At 33.3% G+C, this 26,124-nt stretch overlaps 1 pseudogene; it reads left to right on the top strand.

Moving 5' to 3' along the window:
• Nucleotides 1–303: 303 nt before the first annotated feature.
• LOC143388263 (cadherin-9-like) overlaps nt 304–26,124 on the top strand; it is a 45,038-nt pseudogene continuing 19,217 nt past the window's right edge.

The raw sequence follows: 26,124 nt of genomic DNA, 5'->3' as shown, positions 1-26,124 counted from the left end.
ACAGCCCCAAGGGGGCTAAGGACAAAACCAAACCTCTTCTTCAGGAATCAGAAACACACTGTATACTGCTGGTGCTCCATAGTCCCACCACACCCAGTCCAAGGGGCACAGCTCTTTGCCTGCCATCCCCCACCCCACCCCCACCCCCACTATCTCCAGGAACGCCCTGCTCCCTGACCAGGACCAGATGGCCATCACTCTGCTTTCAGGCAGGTAAAATTTGGTGCAACAGGAGTTAGGTGAACAGTATGTTTTATTTAATTAGGATCAACAGAATAGACAAACCTCACAGCAGGACAGGGAATGACAACGCTGCACAAAATAATTCATGCCCAGGTGGTGAATCTCAATTACAGGGAAATCAGGGAAGGAAAAAGTTCCCCAGCACTTTGGAGGAGGCAGAGAGGAGACAACATGCTGAGGCAAAGCCCAGAAGTACAGGCCCAACATGGGGCTTCAAGGACACCAAAAATCAAGGCAGCCAGGTGGCCCTCCTTTAACAGCTGCTCCTCCCTTCTCCCCATCACAGAAAAACCTGCCCCAAGTGCACTGGGCTGGGTGAGCCGATGCTGCCTGGGCGCTGGCAGGCAAGTGCTGGAGCCACTTGAGATCTGGCCTGTGGGGTCCACTAGGTGAGCTCACACCTAGCCAGGCTTAGTCTCCAGAAGAATGGCACCCCCCCCAAAGAGAGGGCAAATGTTCTAATCCTGGGAATGGTCACCAGATCACTAGAAAGTTCCTGTACTTGTCCCTGGCACCCCAGCCCCACTGGCCCTGATGGGGCTAGGCTCCTGCTCTCTCGTAGCGGCAGGCAGACTTGACTCACCTCTCACTCTGGGCTAAGAAAAAGAACTGTGAGCTTTTGAGACACCACATCATCTTCTGAGCAAGTTTTTTCAAATCTGCTCTGGAAGACTGAAGTTTGAACTGATGGCCTTCCCCCAACCATCACTAAATACTACTTAAAAATGGTTAAGATGTAAATTTTATATTATGCATATTTTACCCCCATTTTTAAAAAAGGAGAGACACAGAGTTTTTAGAAAAGGAGAGACACAGAGTTATGAGCCCCTCCTTGGGTCAGCCAGGTGAGCAGAGGTCTCTGGGATTCAGGCCCAGGAATGCGTGACTTTAAACAGCTTCACCATGCAACAGCGAAAGGACATGACAGTTTGAGACCCACACATCTTTAGGAAGCCACTCTCCCCCTGCCAGAGCTCCCCTTACCTATCCCAGCACAATGTTTTGAATTATCTCAGCAAATATGTCTCTAGTGACTGAACATCCTCAACAATGAACTCTCCAAGTTTCAGAGCTCAAACAAAAAGATTTTTATTGGTGCAGTCTCCCTCCCAAACAAACCCCCAAGTAGCACAAGGAGTGCCGCCCAGGCCCCCTTCTCTCAGCTCCCAATCTCTGGCCTTTGGTGACATAGGCCAAGTAACCCCCATTATGGAGGAGAGGGAAATTGCTGTTTGATTAGTGAGCACATCCACAGAGCCCCATTTTATATCCCAAATCAGAAGATGACATGAACATCTGCTTTCACTTCAAGACATTAATTTTCAATTATTGGAGAAAAACAAAATTAGTTCTGACAAATTGTTGGCGAACACAGGCTCTTGTCTGATGGTTCATAATAATAACTTCGGGGGCCCACCATTAGTGTCCTTGGACGGACAGAGTTTCTGATGGAGTCTGCAGTCTGCGGTGGTGGCGGGCAGCACAGGCATATCTCCTACACCCTGTTCTGTGGGGCGAGAGAGACGGTTCTGCGAGCCCCTCCTCCAAGTGACCGCCTCTTCTGTGACCAGGTGAGGGAACTCAGTACTTTCAAATGTCCTGGAGAAGGGAGGGATGGTGAAGATGGCAGGTAAATAAAAACACCCTCTGGAACCATTTTCAGCTTTAGACATGTTGAGACTTCCTTCCATTCAGTAGCAAGATTTCACACAGGGATGTAAATCCTTCCCAAGTCCAAGTTTGCCCAAAAAGGCAGATTGGAATCCCCTAGAACAACATCTTATAACCTGATTTGTCATCTGCAGTGGGAGAATGGACTGCATGCTTCTCCTATGAGACCACTTCCACCCGTGACAAAAGGCCATTCAGGACCCTAAACCCCAAACTCAATGGCTCTAGCTTAATGCTACATCTGTAATAATAATAATAATAGTAATAATAATAATAATAATAATAATAAAATAATAATAATAAACTGTTTGCCAGGGTCCCATCTACCAGGGAACCTGGTTCAGCTCGAATTGCAGACTCTAGGAAGTGGGAGGAGGAAAAATATTTAAAACGCAAGCTCTGAATTTGCCAACCTTAGTGACCCCCAATCCAGAGAACAACCCACTTGATAATAGATTATCAACACTATAATCTTGTTGGATGGTTTTTTTATGTATCTTGGCTGCTGTAGTCACTATATCAATAAAAAGCTACTGAGATGGGGGCTGGGGATGTGGCTCAAGCGGTAGCGCACTCGCCTGGCATGTGTGCGGCCCGGGTTTGATCCTCAGCACCACATGCAAACAAAGATGTTGTGTCCACTGATAACTAAAAAAAAAATAAATATTAAAATTCACTCTCTCTCTCTCCCCCCCCTCACTCTCTCTTAAAAAAAAGCTACTGAGATGTGAATGAGCAGAAGAATTCAGAGATAATGATGTAGCAGTCTTTGAATTTGGATGGTCACAATTAAAACCAGAGTGTTTGTCTTGCACACATGTTCAGACTATGGGGGGGGCGTGGGGGGTGCGGTTAGCACATGGAAGGGGAGGTAACCAGGGAGGGAGGCAGGTTCAAAAGGAAAAGGAGAAAAAAAAAGCAACAATAACAATACAAAATTATATCTTTAAGAAGACAGTGAAAGACACTGCTACATCCAAAATCAACTGGGTAACTGAGCTCCAACATTGTGTAATTGACTTTGCAAGTAGAACAACAGCAATGTAACAAAGAAAATGTCAGTGTTTTCACAGCACTAATCTATAATGCTGGGAGGCCCTCCCCCTGTCAGGCAGGGCTGACAATACAATAGCTTTCAAAGGGATATTACCATCATGCTTTTATTCCTGACATCAATCGAGACAAAGAGAACCCTTTTCACAAGACATTAAAAATCAAACCTTTGTACAAGAAAGCCATGCAGAGCAATCAGATAATTGGTGATCCTTGAAATCAGTAAAATATTTTTATGTACTGGGTGTACAACCCCAGTCTCTGGCTCCCACCCCATCCTGGCAGCTATGCTATGAATCCAAAGTTTCCATCTTTATCTCCCCCACTCACTTCACCCTGCCTGGCACCCACAGCAGGCTAAGGGAACTGACAGCCAGCACTGAAATATTCAAGTGGGATATATAACCAATGGAGGCTTCACTAGTCCACTTTGAGTTCAAAACTACTCTGATTACAGACTAATATAACTACACACAAAACGCCCTTGCAAGCCAATGGGAATTTGCAGAAATTGACAAATTGTCCCAACCACACCTATTGAGGTTACCTATTATAACCAGGCACTAAGAGTTTCCAAGGTACTCTTCTGTTTTAATTACCCAACACTCACTCAGATAGGAAGAAACCCTGATATCTATACAAATATTTTCAAGACATAAAGATAATACTCTTTGCAAACATCAGTGTACCATGCATAGACAAGTTTGGACTTTACTTCAGCCAGGGATCAGAAAAAGCAAGCACCTAAAGCCACCTACCCAACTTGCAACATGGATGGGACCATCAGGAAGCCTAGCCATCCACCACTAGATTACCTTGAAACAGTTAAGATGCCTGCATGCCATAACTTAGTGACACTTCAGGAAAACTGCAGGTCCCAGAGCAGGAGGTAAGGGGGAACTAATGTTCAAAAGAGTTTATAATCTACACACTTTCTGAATCATTGATGTATCCACCCAGCAGCCTTCCAAAAGGTCCAAGATGATGGCCTTAACAGCCAAAGGCGGTCACCCCCACTCAGGGCTTGACAGAGCTCCTGGTAAAGGTAACTCCAAGTCCTAGAATGTTGTGAAGGAGGAGAAGAAGAGAGAAAGACACTTTGCTGAAGAGCCCAGACAAAGTGTTTTGTCACTCTGATATCCAATAGACCACATGCAAAAAGTATGCAACCAAGTTGAGTCACCCTGAGACAAAGATGTTACTCTCGAAGCACCAGAGGCAGCAATGGTTGCTTTTACTTTTTCAGACAGAAGTAGACACTGTTATGTCTTTTTAAACAGTGTTTGAACAGGCTCCCTTCATTTTATTGGTAAAATGAGGAGAAATGTTAAAAGAAGAGGGAGCTGGTCCTAACGCTGACTTGAAAACACACTCTTCCACCACTGCCACCTAAATGAGTCTTTTCCAGAGCCAGGCAGCAAGTCTGCACGCTGGACTCAGTAGTGAGTTCCTTTCATTTACTCATCCAAATGAACAGTTAAGAGAAATCAATACATCGAATTGGCAGACTATTAAATCCTACATCAGGAGAAGAATTCCAGAGCCACCAGCTGAAGAGTTGGCTACTGACATAGCAATTATTCAACTTTGTATTAGATTGAACCATATCCCCAGCCTTCCGACTCCAGCCAGGAGAGCTGTACTCCAAGATGCCTAGCTCCAGTTTCCTCCTTGCATGGTTCCCCCTCCTCCTCCTCTGTGAACACGCTGTAGCAGGCCACAACATTTGCCAGGGCTAGCGGGTTCTGTGGAATTACTTTATGACTGTTAAGTCACCAGCATTTTGCACCTTTCATTATTAATGCACACTCGGCACCTTATGGTTAAATGTTAGCAGGATTCTCCTGCCAGAGGCACATAGTTATCTTATTTTATTGCTTATTAAGTTTTTGCAAGGAATCAGGTGTAAGAATCTAAAAAGCAATTATTAGACATAAAGAATGTTTTCTAGAATGAAACAGGCCCTTCCAAAGCTAAGAATAGGTAACTTAATTGGGGGGAATTAATATTAGGATTAAACATCAGTCACCCCAATCCACATAGAAAGCTATGGAATGTACAAAGGATTTATTTTGCCCTTCCCGCAAGATCATGTACATTTAGCCAAACAAATGTCAACAATTTACACTTGTATGTGGTCTCAGATGAATCAAGAAACCTGTAACCTCAGAATGCCTCTATTTATTACATCTCAATTATTTCCATGGAAACACTAGCAATGTCAAGCTACACTGTTTCCAGATCCCTAGACTACCAAATTTATAAAATGGACTTTGGAGGAGCTCGGGGCAGGCAGAAGAAGACAAAGAAGGGGAGGGAAAGAGAGAAAAGTCACTGGGGGTAGTTTTGCATGTTGGGGTGGGGGTATGTGGACACAACCTGAGTGCTAATTAATATTAAAAACTATAATTAACAGGCAGTTGCTAGATGGAGAAAAACTGACAGCAGTACAAATTATTCAAAAGTTTTAAAAAGGATGGGAAAAAAGACGTATTCCTTTTCCATAGAAATGAGAGAAGTTGTTGCGTGGATCTGAGGAAGCAAGCAGCAGCCAGCCATAGGGTAAAGGGAGACAGGGCTCCTTAACATTGAGGGACAGAGGGAACTGCGAGGTAATCGTTACCAAACCATCTGGTATTATCAGCCGAAATAACATCATTGTGCAAGATGGGAACAGCCTGGAGAATGAGGCCAAAATTATCAAAGATAACAAATCATTGCAACTATCATCCCGCACCACCAGGACTCACAAAAGGGGGAAAGGGGTGTAGGAAAATAAGTCAGAAAATACGACTTTTGTAACATTCATGGATTTGTTAGTTTTTTTTTCTTTTTCTTTTTTTTCTTTTCTTTTTTTAACAATATCACAAGGCTTTGGAAAACCAATGAGGCTGCTCACTCCCTGCCCTACCACCCCAGCCCCCTTTTCTATTTGTTGGGTATTCTCCCTCTGGTAAATTTGGGTTTTCCAAAGAAGGACAAACATCCTGGGGGGGACAAATGACTCCCCACTCCAGAGGGAGGCTGTGTCTCCAAAGTGGGAAGTGAACCCCCGTGAGGCCTGATTGATTTTCAAAGCAGCAATGCCTATGCTTTCAAATTACACTCTCTGAGCATCCATTCAAAATTGTTACATTTTTGTCTTTCCTTCCTGCTATGGGCTTTCATATTTCTAAGACCAATTATGAATTACGATCAAGCAACTTCCACTGCAGAATGTTCGGAGCTGGGGAAGTCCACAATAAATTTCCATTGTCCAGAATACAACAGTTACTAATATGGCATTATGTAAAAATGTGGATGTGTAACCGATGTGATTCTGCAATCTGTATTTGGGGTAAAAATGGGAGTTCATAACCCACTTGAATCTAATGTATGAAATATGATATGTCAAGAGCTTTGTAATGTTTTGAACAACCAATAAAAAATAAAAAAGGAGGAAATGTTAAAAAAAAATTTCCATTGTCTCTTGTCAGGTGTATATCAACTCTCCAGGAAAATATCATCGTTTAATTTTCAGAAATTTTGATCATTTTTCCTTCTTAAGATATCCAGCTAATTCCAATGATTCAGGAGGGTGAGGCCAGAGAATCACAAGTTTGAAGCTAGGCAGAAATTTAGCAAGACCATGTCTTAAAATCAAAAAAGAATTGGAAAAACAAAAAGAATTGGGGATGTAGCTCAGTGGTACTGTGCCCCTGCATTCAATCCCAATCCAAATAATCATCAATGTAATGTACCATTATATTGATGACATTTTTCCCACTGGACCTGCCTTAGAATTGAATAATGTAAATCAATATTGAACTTTCAGGTTTAGTTTTATTCAAAAAATGACTTTTGCATTTTCTTTGGTGAATGTTTTACATTTTCTTTTGTATTAATTGTCTAGAACATTTTACATATAAATAATAATTGTCAGCAAATTAACACGTACTATTGACTATGCAAATGTTATTTTGACTTAATTAAGGAAGGAGTATAGATTCCTTTGACTCTGAGGAACAGAGATATATATGGGCCAATACAAGGAGAGTAAGTGAATTTTGCAGATACCCCCCTGGATTTGAACTTAGATTAGAATTGGAGCTCTGCCAGGATCACTGGAAAAATTATTAGTTGCTTTCTACTGATCTGCTTGGTTCTTACTAGGTCATGACTCACCAACCCTTTTTATGTTCTGAAGTCCACAGTTATGAAAGAAATTGATTTTTTTTTCAGTAGGATGGATTGAATCCAGGGGTGCTTTGCCACAGAGTTACATCCCCTTCCCTTTTTATTTTATTTTATTTTTTGAGATGGCATTTCACTAAATTGAGGAGGCAGACCTGAAAATTACAGTCTTCCAATATCAGTCTCCCAAGTAGCTAGGATTATACCTCAGGCCTGGAAATAATTGATTGTGATAATGACTCCTGATTTATGGTTTTAATACTGAATTTCAATTGTTTCTCTTCAGCAGATACCCTGAAATATCTTCTCCTTTCTAACTAAAATGCACAAGAATAATCCAAAGGGCTTTCATACTATTGTTAAAAAGAGAAAAAAAAATGTTTATATATAATACATACATGTCACACGTTTGTATATTGTATTGTAAATAAAGCATATTTTTGGTACATGATCATTTTGAAATACAGTAGGTAATGTCAGAGAATGGAATAGATAATTGCTATAAAAGATGCACAAACTGATATTTCTAAAGGAAACTAATTATACACAGTTAAGGAATTGAATAAAACTAGTCACAGAAGGGCTAACATTTTAGAAGTCTAGAAGTGTACATAATATTTCAAATGTTAGAAACTGTAAAAGAAGCAGAGAACATTTCAGATAATGGAAATGGAGTGAACACATTTTAAAGTGGGTCAGTATGGTTCACCTCAGCTGGAGATTGAGTCTGATGCAATCTGATTCACATAGAGTACATACAGAGACTTGGAAATAAAATTGAATATACAATCCAGGGCCATATGCTAGATTACCATAGACTTCAGGATGAGAAGAGATCAGTTAACTGAATGGGCTTAGAAGAAGGCATTAACAATGTTTGAAGGAAAGAGTTATACAATAAGATCTACTCCTGAAAAAAATGTTATTTTGGCTTAAATTTAAAAAGTATGACATAGGAATGGATGTTAACAAAATCAGTAGTAAAAGGGAAGGCACAAGGCCTGACCAGCAAAAACAATAGGAAATGATAGGACAATGGCTTGAATATAAGTGACAGTGTACAGATATAGACTATAGGATTTGAAGTATTAGAAATGAGAGGAAAAACAGGAGAAAGGAAGAGATGAAAGGGAAAAGAGGCACTGAGCAGTAGATGACTACAAAAATTGTTTTTCTTTGTTTGTGCGCATAGAATGTTTGTTTTAGCCCATCTTAAATTTTACTGGCTAGCAGTACATTTAAAGCCAGACATCAGAATGTGTGAAAAGAAGAAAAAAGAGAATGTGGAATTATAGGGACCATATAAATACAGAATCTCACAGATTAATTGTTGCCTGTATGAAAATAAGCAAGATTCCTATGAAAACAATATTGAAAAATAGCAAATATGATATGAAGTTAGCACTGGCTGGCGTTTAAGAAAAGCAGAAATCCAAAGGAGGCAGTCAGTGAAGGAGTCCAGGGAATGGACCAAAAAAAAAAAAAAAAAGGAAAGCCAAGAGTTTTCACAATGAATACATGCATAGTCTCTGTGAATTGCTACCAAGAGATCCAAATACCTAGTGCTAAGGTCAATCAAAAGGGATTTTTTTTCCCAGAACTGCAGGCCACTTGAGAGATCAATTTTAGCAAATGATGGCAGAAGCAAGAGTCCAGGGTGTTTGAATGGGTGGCAGAGTTTTTCACAGGCACAAACTACATTTTCCAGTAAATTTGGAGTAAAAGAAATGGGGAAAAATTAAAAAATAGTTTTAGGTAATTAAGAATTAAGATCAGGCTGGAAGAGGTTTGATGTATTTATAGGTTGAGGATTAGAAATCAGCAGAGCAATAACTATAAAATTACAAAAAATAAAAAACTTTTCCATACAAAGAGAAAATGATAAATTCCTATAACACAGTTAGATAAATGATAATTAACCAGACTTTGTGAAATGATTCTCCAATATAATTTAGAAAAGACGAACAAGCTAAAATACAAAGTTGTAAATTGCAGTGTCTTAAGAACAAAAGTTCATGTGCCTCATAAAATCTATGTAGTCATGCCCAAACTATTACTAAATAGTTAAAGCACATTAAAAAGAGTGAGATAAAATGTACACCAACTAATTTGGCCAAATAACATATCAAAATTACCAGCACTAAGAATGTGAGAAAAATTTTGAATATTCATATAATACTGGCAAAAATATAAAGTGTTATGACCTCTCCTACAAATAATTTATCACTATTATTCATAGATACAGACAATAATACAGCCTGATTCATAAGAATAGACAATTGGTATTAAACAGGCAAACAAGTTAAAAAGCAAATAGAAGTCAATTGAGCATAAAAAAGAAAATATTTAGAAAAAAAACTAAGGAAAAATAATTTTAATTACAAATTTTAAAATAATCTAAATATTGTTTCTAAAAAAAAGAGAAAAATGGCTAGTCTATCAAAAAATTTAGGAAGATATTAATAATAATATAAAAAAGTATATTTTTTCTCCCTTTTAATAAGAAGTTAATTGTTACATTCTAATTTTTGATATTGGTGATTAGAATATTCTACCTTTATTATGATATCCACATAATATATTGTTAATTAAATTGAAATAGTGGCCTAGTCATGACATCAATTACAGAAAAAAAAAATTGAAAAGGGAAATAGAATATGGGTACTGCAATGAAAGCAAAATCTCAGAAACATGTTAAAAGGTAAATGGAAACCAGGCATGGTAGTACATTACCTATAATCCCAGCTACATGGGAGGCTGAGGTAGGACCACACCTTTTAAGCCAAACTCAGCAAATTAGTAAAATCTTGTCTCAAAATAATGTTCAAAAATAGCTGTTGATGGATTCAACAATAGAGTGCTTGCCTAGTATGTACAAGGCATTGGGGGTGAGGGGTGAATCCCTAGTACAATTTTTTAAAAAGACAAATTGACAAATCTCAGAAGAAAGCAAAAGACCAATGCTGTGTATCAATGGGATTATAAAATGTTAATTTTTGGTGTTTTCATTATTGAATTATGAGTAACTTTTATTTCTAATATAGAGAAATGATTTATGAGTTTAAGAATATATTGTGCATCTTATAACCAGATCTTTAGATCTAAAAAGTTATATGAATAAAAGATACAATGACAAAATACAAAATAATTTGAAGACATTTGAAAATTTGAAAAAATACAAAAATTTTGGCAGATATTTGTTTAAATGCTTAAACATATGACATGATATTTATAATTCTAAATAATACTTAAATATGCTCTTATAATCAATATTTCTTTTGCATATTATATTTAAAACTTTGCTTTAGGACACTTTAAAATGTTGTCTTGAAAATCTATAGAACCAAATTTTACAATTATCCTTTTTTTTTAACAAAATCAAATTATGTTTACTAAAAAATCTTTATGTTAATAGCAAAATTTAAAAGTAATTTTAAAGGAAAGCTAATATCATAAATCAGGAAGATGTAGAATGCTTGAGCAAAGCAAATGATTTGGAGCTAACACATAAGGAAGAAAACATCACTAATAAAATTAAAGTCCCACTTTTAAGTTAGAAAATTAATCACAGGATTGTAACTCTATTACTGCTAACCTATCTATCCCTTAAACCTTGTGTATGAAGAAACTTGAAGCTTGTATTAAGTATTTGGTGTTTTAAGAGAAAATTAAAGTTTAAAAATCTAGGATATAGGCATCTGACATTTCATTTAAAAAGGTAAAAGCTCTGTGACTTCTATTTTGATTACTTGTGGCTCTCAAAATATTAAGCTTTCTAATGTCATTATAAATGTATATATTCAAATGGGTAATCTACATTTCTATTTCAAGTTTTTAAGTTCTGATTTATTCAACTGTGTTTATGGAAGTGATATAGGCATTAAAGGATCCTATATTTAGAATAATATTTAAATAGATATTGAACTGCAAGATATAGTTTTAGCACACTAGTTTTTTCATTGTATCTGACAAAAACAAAAACAAGACCACAGAGTAGATCCATATTTTTGTTGTCTTTTTCATTTCCTATTTCCACTATTAATTTAATTTTCACTCACTAAATTATTGGTTCAGTGGTTAAGCACCTTGGGTTCAATCCCTGTTTAAAAAAAATTAAAATTAAAAAAATAAAAGGGCGTAGTTGATGTTGCAGAAATACAATGTAATTATTTTATGTGTGTGTGTGTGTGTGTGTGTGTGTGTGTGTGTGTGTATATATATATATATATATATATATATATATATATATATATATGTTAGAGTCTGTAAACAAGTCAGGATGGCGCTTGGTATTTTGCCAGGGGGAGTGGTTACTTTTAAGGTCTGTAAACAAGTCTGGATGGCATCTGGCAAAATGCCAGAGGGAGTGGTTTGTGAAGTAATGCCAGCGAGCCAGTAAGTGTGGAGATTTCTTATTGGTTGACTGCTGTATCTAGTTTATGCTAATTAAGATAAGCTGTGTGGAATGTATAAATACCTCTGTTGTCTTACAATAAATGGCCTCCACTCCTGCTGTATCAATCTACACAAGTTGTTCATCACCCCCCGGTGGTTATTTTGCTGCAGCCAGACTGCGGCAATATATATATATAGTAACTACACATAAACTATACTTAAAAACCATACTTTCATTATAGATACCCACAAGTATATTGCAATTGGTTTAGGTTAATTATTTATTATGCAGTTCTGATGTCTGTCTCTTAGATGCCTTGGCTCCATTGGATCATTTGAGGGATAAGCAACCAAGTTTGCTTTCATTATTTCTTCTTTTTCTCACCATATGATATTTTTTACTGAGAGTCCTTTATCTTGGTAGGAAATGATAGAAAAAATGGTATGTTAACATAATAATATGCTTCTGACAATATAGAGCTCATTAAAATAAAAACCCCTATTGAAAGTGTATTTTATACACTTTTATCAATTTCAATTTTGAAATTTATCTATTTGCCAATTTATGTGCAATTAAATAAGGTAAGTATAATCATGGATGGAAATTAATGTTTTATTATATTGTTATTATCTTAGTAACAACACAATGGTTACACTTTAAAATATATCATTTTGTTAGTTTCATGGGAATAAACAAAAATTTAAATATAAATTAGAAAACAACTTAGATGAACTTTCAAAAATTACTGAGGAGAAAACTAGTTTAAACTTTTGGGTGAGGTTGGATAACTTTTCAATGATAAATCTTATAATTGACATGGATCTAGTGATTATGTAGTGTTTCCTGTCACAGGATATATCAATTCCATTACAGACGAGGAGAGGTTTTTAGTGGGTGAATTCAAGTTATAATTGTATGTGAATTAATTTAAGAAAACATAAACGACTGTTGCTGAATTAATGGGGTACTATTGAAATGATTTGATGGGAAATGAGTTGTTAGTGTTAATCTCAATGGACATCATATTTATTTAATAAAATTTGCATATGTATATGCATTCAAAATTGAGAGATATTCACTGCAATTTACTTAGAGAAGTTTATGAGTGAATAATATATATAATGTATTAGGATAGATGGCAGAACCAATGAGGAATTCACTCAGTCCTCAAACATATTAATATCTGAGCAATGTAATTAAACTTGAAAAGTTGTGTATAATGTATTTAAAATGTTCTACAAAATCATTTCACTCAGGGGAATCCATAGTAGGTTTCAGTTAAGATTTTAAAATTATTTTTTAATCTTTATAGCAATTGAGTTAAAAATATGTACATATTTTTATGTATATATACATTAAAATGTATATATATATATATATATATATATATATATATATATATATACACACACACGTGTGTGTGTATGTGAAACAATTAATATATTCCCTTTGTTTATCTCCTAAAACTAATTTTTAAAGCACTTCTAGTTTTTAAAGGATTGGGATTTCTTACTAACCAAAAATAAAGAATTGTTTGTAATATAAAATTAAATAGATGTCAGTATACATTTTTTAGAGAATTTTACTAAAATTTTTATTTTAGTCTTTATCAGTAAATACTACTTACTGCATTATTAAAAATTTTTGCATAGTACAAGTACACAAGTACATTTTTCCAATTTGGAAGTATTTACGTGTTTATATCTGGGGGCTTTTTGTAGGTACATCTGTTATACAAGTGACCGCAACAGACGCAGATGATGCCAACTATGGAAGTAGTGCCAAAGTGGTCTACAGTATACTGCAAGGACAGCCATATTTTTCAGTGGACCCAGAGTCAGGTAAAACATTTATGACATGGTATATTTCTCATTATATACATCTGGATGTACTTATTTTATGGAGAATAACCCATGGGAAAAATCTTTCGGTTTTATGAATTATGTTGAATTAATTGTGCATTGAAGGATATGCTTAATCACACTGCTGTTTTATCTATTTGCTATGATTAACTTATATAAAGTGAATCTTAAATAACTTAATTTTAAAAGCCAGTGGTTTAATTGTCTTTTTTTTTTCAAAAGGCATAATAAAAACTGCATTACCAGACATGAGCAGAGAAAATCGAGAGCAGTACCAGGTGGTTATACAGGCCAAAGATATGGGTGGCCAGATGGGAGGCCTTTCTGGAACCACAACAGTGAACATCACTCTGACAGATGTAAACAACAATCCTCCTCGATTTCCACAGAATAAGGAAGGTTTAGTGATCTCTTGTTGAAAAACTTGTCAAACGTACAATTTTTTAAATCTAATGTTTGCACTATCAGTTCACTATTAATTTATGCAAACTATCAAATCCAAAACTCATCCCTCTACTCTCACACACACAGAAGCACAATTTCTTTCAAACTGAGAGTGATGGGTATCATTTTCTTCACTGGGTAGGCAAAGGGTCAAAACAAGGACATGAGGTTCTTTTGTAGTTTGGGCTTTTTATTATCCTTTTCTACTTTTTGGAGTGTTGGAAAACTTCCCATGCTAAATTCTATATAATCTTCCTGATTGGAATGTGGTCTCTGCAGTTGGTCTGATTGGATCCTATTTATTTATTTATTTATTTATTTATTTATTTATTTATTTATTTATTCATTCATTCATTCATTCATTTATTTATTTATTTAGTGGGAATTGAACTCAGAGGCACTCTGAGCCACAATCACAGCCCTATTTTGTATTATCTTTAGAGACAGGGTCTCACTGAGTTGCTTAGTGCTTCACCATTGCTGATACAGTCTTTTAACTTGTGATCCTTATGGCTCAGCCTCCCCAGCCACTGGAATTACAGGCAGGTGCCCACGTGCCCAGCCCCTGACTAAATTCAAATTCTATGCCTCACACTGGTCTCTGTTGTCATGTGTGTGCATAAGCATTATAAGCCTTTGATAATTGATCCTAAGCAAAAATTTAAACATCTCTGAAATCAAATGATTTCTGAAAATGGGTTAAATTGGCCACATTCTATATTTTTATAGTGAATTATACAGTCATGACTTACCAAGGTTGTGTGTGATGGCATGCATTGATACTGACATTGTTAAACATGTGATGGCATACTAAAATTCAATAATGTCAATGCTGTTGAGTCATGAAGATTAAATTATTTAATTTCCTTTTGGTTGAAACAATTTTAGGATACACTTTAAAACTTGGATATTTTGCATCTCTTGAGGTCCTACAAAAACACATTTCAATTATCTGATTAAAATTTTTTACTCTGCAGTGTGTAAAATGATAAAGAATTCTTCCTTAAAATTCTCAGTTGAGGTCCGATTTAAATTCATAATTATTTCAAACAATAAAATATTTTTCAGGTTGACAAAATGTGAAATATGTGATGCAACAGTTTTGGTGAACATATTCATATGATTAATTTTTAAAAGTGAATTTTGCTGAGAACATGAATAATAAGACCAGGTAACAGAAACTTAAACATTGCATTAAATGTTAGTAGTGTTTACTAATAATTTTAATGTAAACTAAAATTGTAAATTGCCAAATTATTTAATGTCTTGCCACTTGGCAATTCTAAGATCTGTTAGAATCTTAACAAATATTTGAAACTATGATAGTACTAATAAAATGCTGAGGACTAGATCTTGAGCTGAAGGAATTACAGACAGGATTTTATGTAATACAACAATCTTGTAATTCAAATGCTAGCATTCTCTTTTTCATTTAATAGATGAAAACATGGTTTTCAAAGTTTAGAAAATTTAATTACCTTGCACAGGAGGACAACTTAAACTCAAACAGTGGACTTATAAGCTTATATTTTTAACTATCAAACACTGGAAAAAGAATAGACTATGAAGTCAGAGACAACTGGCATTTTCCTTTACCTAAATTTGGAGGATGATTTTCTTAAACCTGATCCTGAAGATAATACCTACATTGTTATTTAGAGAAAAAATGAACTACTGTAGAGAGCATTTGACTATACTGTTCCACACATAAAAATATTTTAAAAAGTATTTTTTTTACTTTAATTAATTTTTTTGGACGTCTTTCCTATTGATTCTTGAATACTTATAAACTAAAACACTTTCAGGAATGACAGAATGTGAGATATTGAATGGGTGGGTCTACAGAAAACATAAAAAAACAAACAAAACAAAATCTACTAAAAATACATTAAATTTGAAACAAATAAACAAAAAATAAAAGTGAGGGGAGCATTGACATTGATCTCTGCAGAGTTGTTTTTCTATCCCTGATTTTTAAAAAAAGAAGAAACACGTATTTTTAAAACAATTGCATTGATGTAAAAATATATGATAATAATTTTGAATCTCCATATAAGCAATAAATAGTTGGTTTTTATGTTCTTTTAAATAAATAATTTTAGATTCTAATATCACATTTCCCATCTGTAAGTAGCTTCCCAAAATTTATATTTCTTACTTACGAATTGTTTGCCTTTATATATTCTTCTCCTAACTTAATAAATCTATAAATTCTGACAGCTTAAAATTCAATAATATGGAAATCTCTTCCAATTTAAAATTAATTTATTTAAGTAAAAATGAGGAGAAGTGACACAGTTTCATCATCTAAAAAGAAAATGCCAAAGAAGTGCTGATTTAATTTACAGGTACATATCAGTTTAGTTCTCCAGAGTCTGCACCTCTTGGAACCCATCTCGGAAGGATAAAAGCCAATGACCCTGACTTGGGGGAAAACGCTGAGGTGGAGTAAAGCATTGCAGAAGGAGAGGGAGCAGACATGTTAGATGTCATCACTGACAAGGATACACAGGAAGGGATTATAACTGTCAAACAGGTGTCTTTTTCCTGTCTTCATTTTTCCCTTGAGTGCTCTTTAGTTTATTCTTGCTTCTCAGTAAAAGAAGAAAAGTCTTGGATTTATTTTTCTGTATCTTTTATATGCTTTCTTCCTTTAGTTGTGATTTCACTTCAAATAAGTAAAGCATCTTTATCATTCACACTTATACAGTGGTTTGAAAGCTCAATTGCTTGCATTTGTAGTAGACAGCCATCAAACTAAGTTAATACTAAAAGTACCTGTTTAATCTCTCTTTATGGGAGAAAAAATAAGCATGTAGCTATCACTGTTATTTCACACAGTTTTTAAAATGTTCTAATTTTAGCTGTAATGGTTTATATAAATAAATAAAAGATAAAAATGATATGTGTTTTATGTTGATTATATTAATTTTAATGCATTTTAGGGAAATATTTTGAAACTTTACATGGAATAATGTAGGTCAATATTATTTTACATTTTACTCAAATGTTACAGTCAAATAAATGAAATATAAACAATTTTTCTCTAAGATTTTACAGCAGTCAACTTTTCTTCTGGTTTTAATTATGTATAACTTTAATGCCAATAATATATAATCATTATATTAATTAAAGAATGTCTCATTTATCTGTGCCTAAAAATATTGAAGTACAATACTGAATGTGAATCAATCTTATTTGCATATTCCATTATATTTAGTTAAACCTGTATAAGTAAGTATGAGGCAAAAGGAAAAAAAACTGCAAATTTATTTTATATATTATATAAAATAAATTTGTTTATGTATACAATATTTATATATAATTAACAATATTATATAATTAAGTATATACATATGTGTGTGTAAGTTACTTAGTCTTAATTGCCTTTATCATTAAGAAATCAGGATTTTATATCTAGAAATTTTCACCTATGGTTATGTCTTGTAAATTGTGCTAATATTTTCTTGTGTTATCTATTTTCAGAATTTAGACAGATTACAAACCTTTAGTTGAAATGTTTTTTAAGCCAATTAGGTCTATTATTTTATTAGAGTCTTACAATTCTTGATATTACTATGATATTTTTCTGGGAATGATAAGATCAAGACACTAAGTATTTAACTAGCCCAATAGTGACAAATTTGGTTCTTAAAAAAATCAGGCAGTCTATCTAGCTTCAGGGTTAGTCAGGGATTTGAATCTCACTTTTGATTCAAATGATTCCACATTGTTCTTCTTTATTAAATCAAAATGCATGTAAAAATGATTTAAGAAAGAAATTGGAAATATACATTTCTCTCCTAAAAATATAAACTATGCACTTTCAAAAAGAGCCACTAAACCTACCTTAATTAAAATTTTGGTGAAACATTGCACTAGTTCATCATAATTCAAATATGGACACTTATATGTTCATACATTACAGAATTACTAAAGAAATAATGATATATAAGTCAATGGAAAGGTTAAAGTACTAACAACCAGCAGACTATAATACTTTTCCAATATTTCAATATTATATTCATTGTTTCAAGCTTTAAAAAAGTATAACTTTAATGCCAATAAAATAAATAAATATAATAAAATATATTTATATAATTATAAATTTACATAAGAAAAACTTCAATGATTCTTAGAAAAAAAATTTTTAAGGAGAATGGGAATGTAATTGATACCTAAATAACAATGAATAGGACAGAAGGGTGCTGATGTGTAGATATGTAGAGGAAGTTAGAAGTGACAGAAGATGTAGATAAATAATACCTTTTCCATTTAAATATGTGGCTAGTAAAATACCTATAATTTCATTTTTCTTTAAATTTTACTCTTAAGAAAAAAATTGGTTAGACGTTTTTATGCCATCCTTTACACATAGAATATTAATGAATATATGTATTACCTAGTTTTTATTTTAGGACTTTCCAAATGTGTCAATTTGCAAAGTAATATTGCTGCACAAAATATATTCTGGTAAAAATTCTATTAGTCATTGATATTAATATACAATTGAACATGTTAAACTTTGTAACCAAGAATTATTCTAGAATATTTTTTTCTGTAGATCATAACTAGAGCTTAAAATTTGGTTAGTTTTAGGTTGAGTAGAAAAATCATTTACTGAATCTCCCTATTTAAAACATAAATGATTTTTTTCAAATTTTATATTTTGTATACTATTAAACATTATTTTTATGAGATTCATTCTAGTTTATACAAGAAATATTTTACTCTTAAAAATATTTTTATAAGGGCTGAAGTTGTAGCTCAGTGGTAGAGCACGTGCCTCACAAATGTGAGGCACTGAATTGAATCCTAGCACCACATAAAAACAAATAAAGGCATTGAGTCCATATACAACTAAAAAATAATAAATAAATAAATATAATAAAATATTTTTATAAAGTTATAAATTTATATAAGAAAATATTTACTCTGAAAAATATGATTATCAATATACATAAAAGTATGCATATCAGTATACTCATATTTTTATCAATATACATATATTTTATCATTATAAATGTCCATATTAGGGACTGGGGTTGTGACTCAGCAGTAGAGTGTTCATCTGGCAAGTGTGAAGCTCTGGGTTTGATCCTCAGCACCACATAAAAATAAATTTAAAAGGTATTGTGTCCAACTACAACTAAAAAATAAATATTAAAAAAATAAATTCCCATATTATGTAAAACAAAGCCTTTAAATAAAATGAAAAATTAACAGTTTTCTATGATTAATTTATCTGTACTAGAATGTTCATTTCTAATACAATGTGAATTTTTATGTTATTGAAATGGGACATGCTTATTGCCTTTTTGTCCTCATATGTGAATATGTTCAAACTCAGTGTTTAAAATGCATCCAGCTTCTTTGCAATGCTCAAAGAGAAACAAATGCTTATTTCTTTTTTACTTTTATATCACATATATTTGGAATTTGATAAAGGGCTTCACAAATTTGGCAATTATCCAAAAATTTACAATGTATATGATAGTACTAATAACACATTGTAATAAAATGTTCTTTTTTTTTTAAAAGAGAGAGTGAGAGAGGAGAGAGAGAGAGGAGAGAGAGAGAGAGAGAGAGAGAGAATTTTTTGATATTTATTTTTTAGTTATCGGCGGACACAACATCTTTGTTTGTACGTGGTGCTGAGAATCGAACCCGGGCCGCACGCATGCCAGGCGAGCGCGCTACCACTTGAGCCACATCCCCAGCCCCTAATAAAATGTTCTTATAGTGAAAATAGAGATAGTTTGGCTGTTCTACTAGAATGATGGATTGGCTTTTCAGTGATTGGTGTTAACATTTTTTCCCTCTAAAGTCTCAACTTGATAGCACCTTCCTATTTTTAAAGAAAATAAGAGGTTTGCCACATTAGTAACTACAAATGCTTAATGAGTGTCTGCCTTTGATGGTTTGGGCCAGTTTCTAAACATGTGGTCTAGGTTTGGTCATACCTTCATTTCTCCTTAGCATTTGATATGAATAATTTTTTTGATAGAAATCCTACATGTTCATTTTAAAAATAATTAATTGTACCTTTTTAAAATGAAAGTAATCAACTTTTTAAAATTTGTTGTCAATGACAGTGTCTCAACATATTTAGATAATGAACCATCTTATTGTTTGACGATTAAGTATTTCTGAATCATAAGGAGATCACATCTTAACAGTAGTCTCTGGATCTTTCCTAATTTGTATCCTATATTTGCATATTAAGAAGTCAATAAATGTTGCAAGAGGCATGTAAATTATTCCATGACACCAAGGTTACTTGTTCATTTACTCAGGTGAGGTGTCTCATCAACCTTTATCAATTCTTAAAACTCCTTTCTGCAGAAATATTTTCATCTCATCACTGAATTCTGCACCAGGCAACAATGTGTATGTTTTATTAGTCAAATCATATTATAAAATTTATAACAGTTAACTACCACACTTTGTCTATTTTCTCCATTCAGTTATTTCTGTTTCAATGCATTTGTCTTACTATTACATTCTTTTTTCTGTTTATATTGTGGATACTTTGCTTTCTTCCCCCTCCCTGTTTCTTTGACTTACAATATGAGGTTATTTATTTGAGATATTAATTTTACATTTTTCTTAAATATACATCATAGTGATATTACTTTCTCTGTTAGCATAGCTTTAGGTGTGTTTACAACAATCTAATATTAATATGTGGTCTTCCTCTTTTTGAATTATTGTTTTTAATTAAAACATAACTTGTATTGTAGATAGATGGTCTTGCTTTATAACCCAGTTTAATATTATTTCTTTTAAATGAAATGTTTATACTGTGATTTTTCATACTGTTAAGTTTGTCATCTTGCCACTTTTTTTCTGTTTATTTCATCTTTTCCTTGTTTCCTCTTATTTTGTGCCATTTTGGATTAGTACAATATTACAGATTGCTGGTTTTCTAACAGTATTGTAAATATTTTGCTCTGTAATAATGTTTCTTCCTTTATGGAATCTTTTGTTCCTCATGCTGCTTTTAATTTTTCAGTAATTTTAATTCAATATGACTTACAATAATGGACTTCATTTCCTTTTTGCTGAAACTTTATTGAATTTCTTGGATGTGTAAATTTATATCTTTTGTGAAGCTGGGAAAATTTTTAGGCATTGACTCTTCAGTTTCTTAACCCATCTTCTTCTCCTTCAGGGAATATAAATGTTATTAGGTCTCATGAATGTGTCTGTCATTTTGTATATACCACATTCCACAGCATCTTCAAATTCATTAATTATTTCTATAATGTTTAATCAATTTTAAATCCATGCAGAATATCTATCTTTTTTTAATATTTATTTTTAGTTGTAGTTGGACACAATACCTTTATTTTATTTATTTTTATGTGGTGCTGAGGATTGAACCCAGAGCCTTGCATGTGCTAGATGAGCACTCTACTGCTGAGTCAAAACCACAGCCCCCAGAATATTTTTTAACGTACATGCATTGTCATTTATTCTGTAGATGTTCTATTAAGATCACATATATATGTATACTACACACATATATGAACATATATATACGGAACACAGATAAACATCTTTTGAATGTAATTTTGAGCTAATTCTATTGACTGTCATCTCTGTGTTGGTTGGAATTAATAGATTTTTCTTTTCACTCATGCTTTCCTGTCTTTTGCATGCATGTAATTTTATTCGATTATAGACATTGTGATTTTTACCATGGTTACTGTTGTCTAAGTTTGCATTTTTATGAAAATTCCTGAGCTTTATCTGATGTAGTTAAGTTGGTTGAAAGAGCTCAGCCCTTTTGGAACTTTTTCTTGTGCTTTCTCAGCAGCCCTTAGTGTAAGCCTAGTTTTGCTCCATTGTTCACAATATCTGTTTGTTTGAAATTATTTAGTTTTCCATCCTGTATGATAACCAGCAAACACTATCCCAAGGTTCATAATATTCCACTAATATCCCTAGTTGATATTGTGTACCCTTTAATTCATAAGATAATTTAACTTCATAGTGTTGTAGCCAAGTTGGATCCTCTTCAGATTTCAGTCTTCGCCTTCTCTCCAGTGCTCCCTGCCAACTTTAGCCACTGTTGTCTACCTCTACCTCTTTGGGTTTCTAATCACAATACTATAGGAACCTAGAGGATACTCGTGAAAGTTCAGGAGGTCACCCCCTTTTCTTCCCTTCTCTAAGAATTGCTGATTTCTGTTGTTGTTGTTGTTCTTCTTCTTCTCCTCCTCCTCCTCCCCCCCTTCCTCCTCCTCCTCCTCCTCCTCTTTCTCCTCCTCCTCCTTCTTTTGTAATACAATGGAGTGGATTGTTCTTTGATGTTGTTGTAGTACATGGACACAATTCCTTTATTTTACTTGTTTTTATTTTTATGTGGTGCTGGGGATTGAACCCAGTATCTCACACATGCTAGGCAAGCACTGTACCACTGAGCCACAACCCCCAGCCTCTAAATGTCCAGTTCTTTAAACATCATTGTTCGCTTGCAATTTGCATTTTTTTTTTTTTTGGTGTTTAGTGTGTATGGGAAATCCATCCCCTATTATTCTATTTTTGTCAAAAGAAAAATGAAAAATTATTTAAAAAATTGTCCCCAAATTGTTTAAGTGTCGCAATTCATTTTTAAAAACACAGGAAATTTTGTAGCAAATAAAACTTGAAATTCTCTGTTACTCCTGTATTACTTTACTGCCCTTCTATTAAATATTCCATCATTCAAATAATTTGTCAATCTATCTCATTTTTATATCATTGAGTCCTTTAGTCTTTGTATGTTTTAAATTCTGTGTGTTCACTTATGTTCCAAACTCAGTAATTTTTTTTATAAATAATGCACTATTATGTCAATAATACATCATTGATAAAAATTTAGATTGCTTGGAGCTTATATAAATATATATATTATAGATTACATATAATACATATATATGAGATCACACATATATAATATGTATAGATTACATATACATGTTCTCTATCAATATATGATTACACATATAGATTACATATAGAGGTTACATATATTTTGTATATATTTTAGGCATATATATATATATATATATATATATATATATATATATATATATATACAATCTTCACCTAAATATAATAATTTACTGAAGGTACAATTTCAAAAATAAAGTTCTGTGTCAAAAAGATCTATAGTCAAATTTGTATTCTTGTTTCACAGTGTTAAAAATTGGTTGTCACATTTTTAAGTTTCTAGTCATCCCAGAAATATTGACCTTGGATAGAGAACTCACATCCTGGAGAAAAAACAATGAGAAAGAATTTTACCAGTAAATTTAAAAGGTGCCTTTCAAAGAAAAATATTAAAAGAACAAATTAATCTCAAATTATATTTCTTAAATTATATTGCCAATTCTGCTCCCCCACAAAAAAACATTATAGACTGAATGCTATTAACATGTAAATGTATGGGGAAAAATACTTTAGAACTCCAAATATAGTATGAAGAAAAATCAGTATTAATTCAACAGTGAGTCAACAATGTAATTTGGGGCAGGAGGCTGGGGATTGAACCTAGGGCCCGCCATGAGCTAAGCAAGTGTTACATCAAAAGCCCATGTAGAAGTCTTTGCTTTGTCTAATGCAATTTAGAAAGATGACTAAATGACTGTTTCCTAAATGCAAAAACAGGCTGCAATTAGCATCATGGGGATTCATATTTTTTCAGAAAATATTGGGAACTACTTCTTCCTACACCCACCCCTGTAAATCTGTCATCAAACATATTTTCTGAAATACATCTGCTACTTGCAACATGAAATTTTTGTTACAGTTAGCAGCTGTTGTCACCTCTGCTTTACCACATTAGTTATCATGGAGTTACTTATCCCAAGTTGTAGAGTCAATTATAGCTTGACAAGGTCTGAAAGAACATCATGCTTCATTTCACACCTATTTTATGCTTAATGTATTTAAAATTCAATGATTTTTTTGAAGAAATCCTTTATACTGCTGTTAAAACTAAAATAAGGTACTTATGGCAAAAAATTTGTTATGCTTCAACAAAATATGTGTGATTCCAACATAAACAAAAATATGTGCATAAGTGCATTTATATATAGTGGTGCTTTTATTTCAGAGGGTAACATAGTAATGGTGTAACAACAATACTAAACTTAGAAAAGAATATTCTGAATTAATATAATTAACAAACATGAAAAAAAGGTTAAACATCTCCAGCAATTACAGAAACTCAAATTAAAGCTACACTGAGATTTCATCACACTTGAGTCAGAATAGAAATTCTGACAAACAACAATAAATATTGGTGAGGATGTGGGGAAAAGGGTACACTCATACATTGCTGTTGGATTGCAAATTGGTGCAACCACTCTGGAAAGCAGTATTGGAATGGAACTAGGAATGAACAACCATTTGAGTTAGTTATCACACTTTTTGGTGTACATCCAAAGGACATAAAATCAGTATACTACAATGATATAGCCAAATTAATGTTTATAGCAGCTCTTCACAAAAGCCATGCTATGGAACCAACCTTGTTGTTCATCAACAGATGAATGGATAAATAAAATGTGGTTTCTATACACAATAGACTGTTACTTAGCCATAAAGAAGAATGACTTTATGATATTTGCCAATAAGTAGATGGATGTAGTGACTATCATACTAAGTTAAATAAGCCAATTCCCCAAAACTAACAGTTGAGTGTGTTCTCTGATACATAAATACTAACCCAAGGGAAATTAAGGGAATAGAGGTGGTGATAAGAATAAGAAAGACAGTGGAGTAAATCTGACATAACTTTCCTATGTACATCTATGAATACATAACAGTGAATCTCAACATTATGTATATCCATAAGACTGTGATCTTAATTAGAATAAGATGTATTCCATGTTTTTATATAAATAAGTCAAAATAGACTCTATAACTAAAAAGAACACATGAAAATAGAGAAAAAGAATTATAAGTAATTTCATCATATAACAAACATTCATGTTTTTAATCATTTCATGGTTCTCAGCTATGGAAAATTCATAAGTAGAAGCTAGAATGGAAAGAGTAGATCCATATCAGGACTCTATTGACTTATTGAAAGAAGTAACTTGAATCCAATAAAAGAAAAATAATGTAATGATAAGCTATTATAGCATATTAGTGATTTGACCTCCTGTATTAACTCAGTTTCCTTTTTACTTGTAATTTTTTTAGTAAAAAATTTCAGGTATATGATATGGGTTTGATTTTTAATGGTAGAATATGAAAATGGAAAGAAAACAAAAAATGGAATCCAGAGATTGGCTACAGGTTCAGTTCTCTTTGCTTTATTTCACTTGTTATTTGACACCCAATGGTTGGATCATCTTCCTAGAACAGGCATTCATACACCAAAAAAATTATGCCGGTGTTCTTTTGTAACTTACCGTTCAACATTCAGTGTAGGGAAATCAATAATGTATTACTGCTATTATAGGCCATCTGCTGGGACAGAGAGAGAAGTTTTCTTCTGTGTTAAATGTTTATCAAGCTCTTTCTGCTGGTTTGTTGTAATCCAATGTATGTATTATTAATAGGTAAACCAGAATGTTCCTATTCTGTGTTGAAAATAGAACTTGACTGTTAAATAAAAGAAAATTACTTTGGGCATTTGACAAATAGTGAGGCATCATTTGCACTGACGAAATTTGCTAAATATAAACCTGTATCATTAACAAAGTAAGCTATTTCTAAATTGTTAAAGTGATTTTCCTCTCTGATTCTTAACTTAAAAAGCAATGTCTTTCAAGGTTAAACCTTGGAGTAGGGGCAGACAGAAACACATCCATTTTGATCCTACTAAGCTACAAGACGGTTAAACCTTGACTTTCATACTGACAGAATTATTGTTTATTCCTTCCTCACAGACTGTACATGATAATCTCTAGGGAAAGTAACCATGGGGATTAAAGAAAATTTTATTTTCCTTTTTGATCTTAATGGAAACAGTAGAAAAAAAGGTCAAGATCTATTCAGACAAAAATAGATAATGGCTGACTGTTGACCTTTCCAACAATGATGAGACGCACCTACAGAAGATACTGTAATTGCTTCATTCCACACAAGATGTGGTCATGTTTGTTTGTTTTTTTATTTTTGCTTTCCTTGTGTGCATTACATGTTTACTTTTACTCCTAAATAGAATTTGGTGTATGTAAGAAAAAATAAAGCATACTTAATATTGCAGTAACTTTCTTTGTCTTTCGCCTAAATACCTTATAATAGAGATGTGATCCCAAAGGTAAAAACAGCCCACAT

This window comes from Callospermophilus lateralis, unplaced genomic scaffold, assembly GCF_048772815.1.
Source record: "Callospermophilus lateralis isolate mCalLat2 unplaced genomic scaffold, mCalLat2.hap1 Scaffold_132, whole genome shotgun sequence".
Lineage (NCBI taxonomy): Eukaryota > Metazoa > Chordata > Mammalia > Rodentia > Sciuridae > Callospermophilus > Callospermophilus lateralis.
This window is presented reverse-complemented; position numbering and strand designations above follow the sequence as displayed.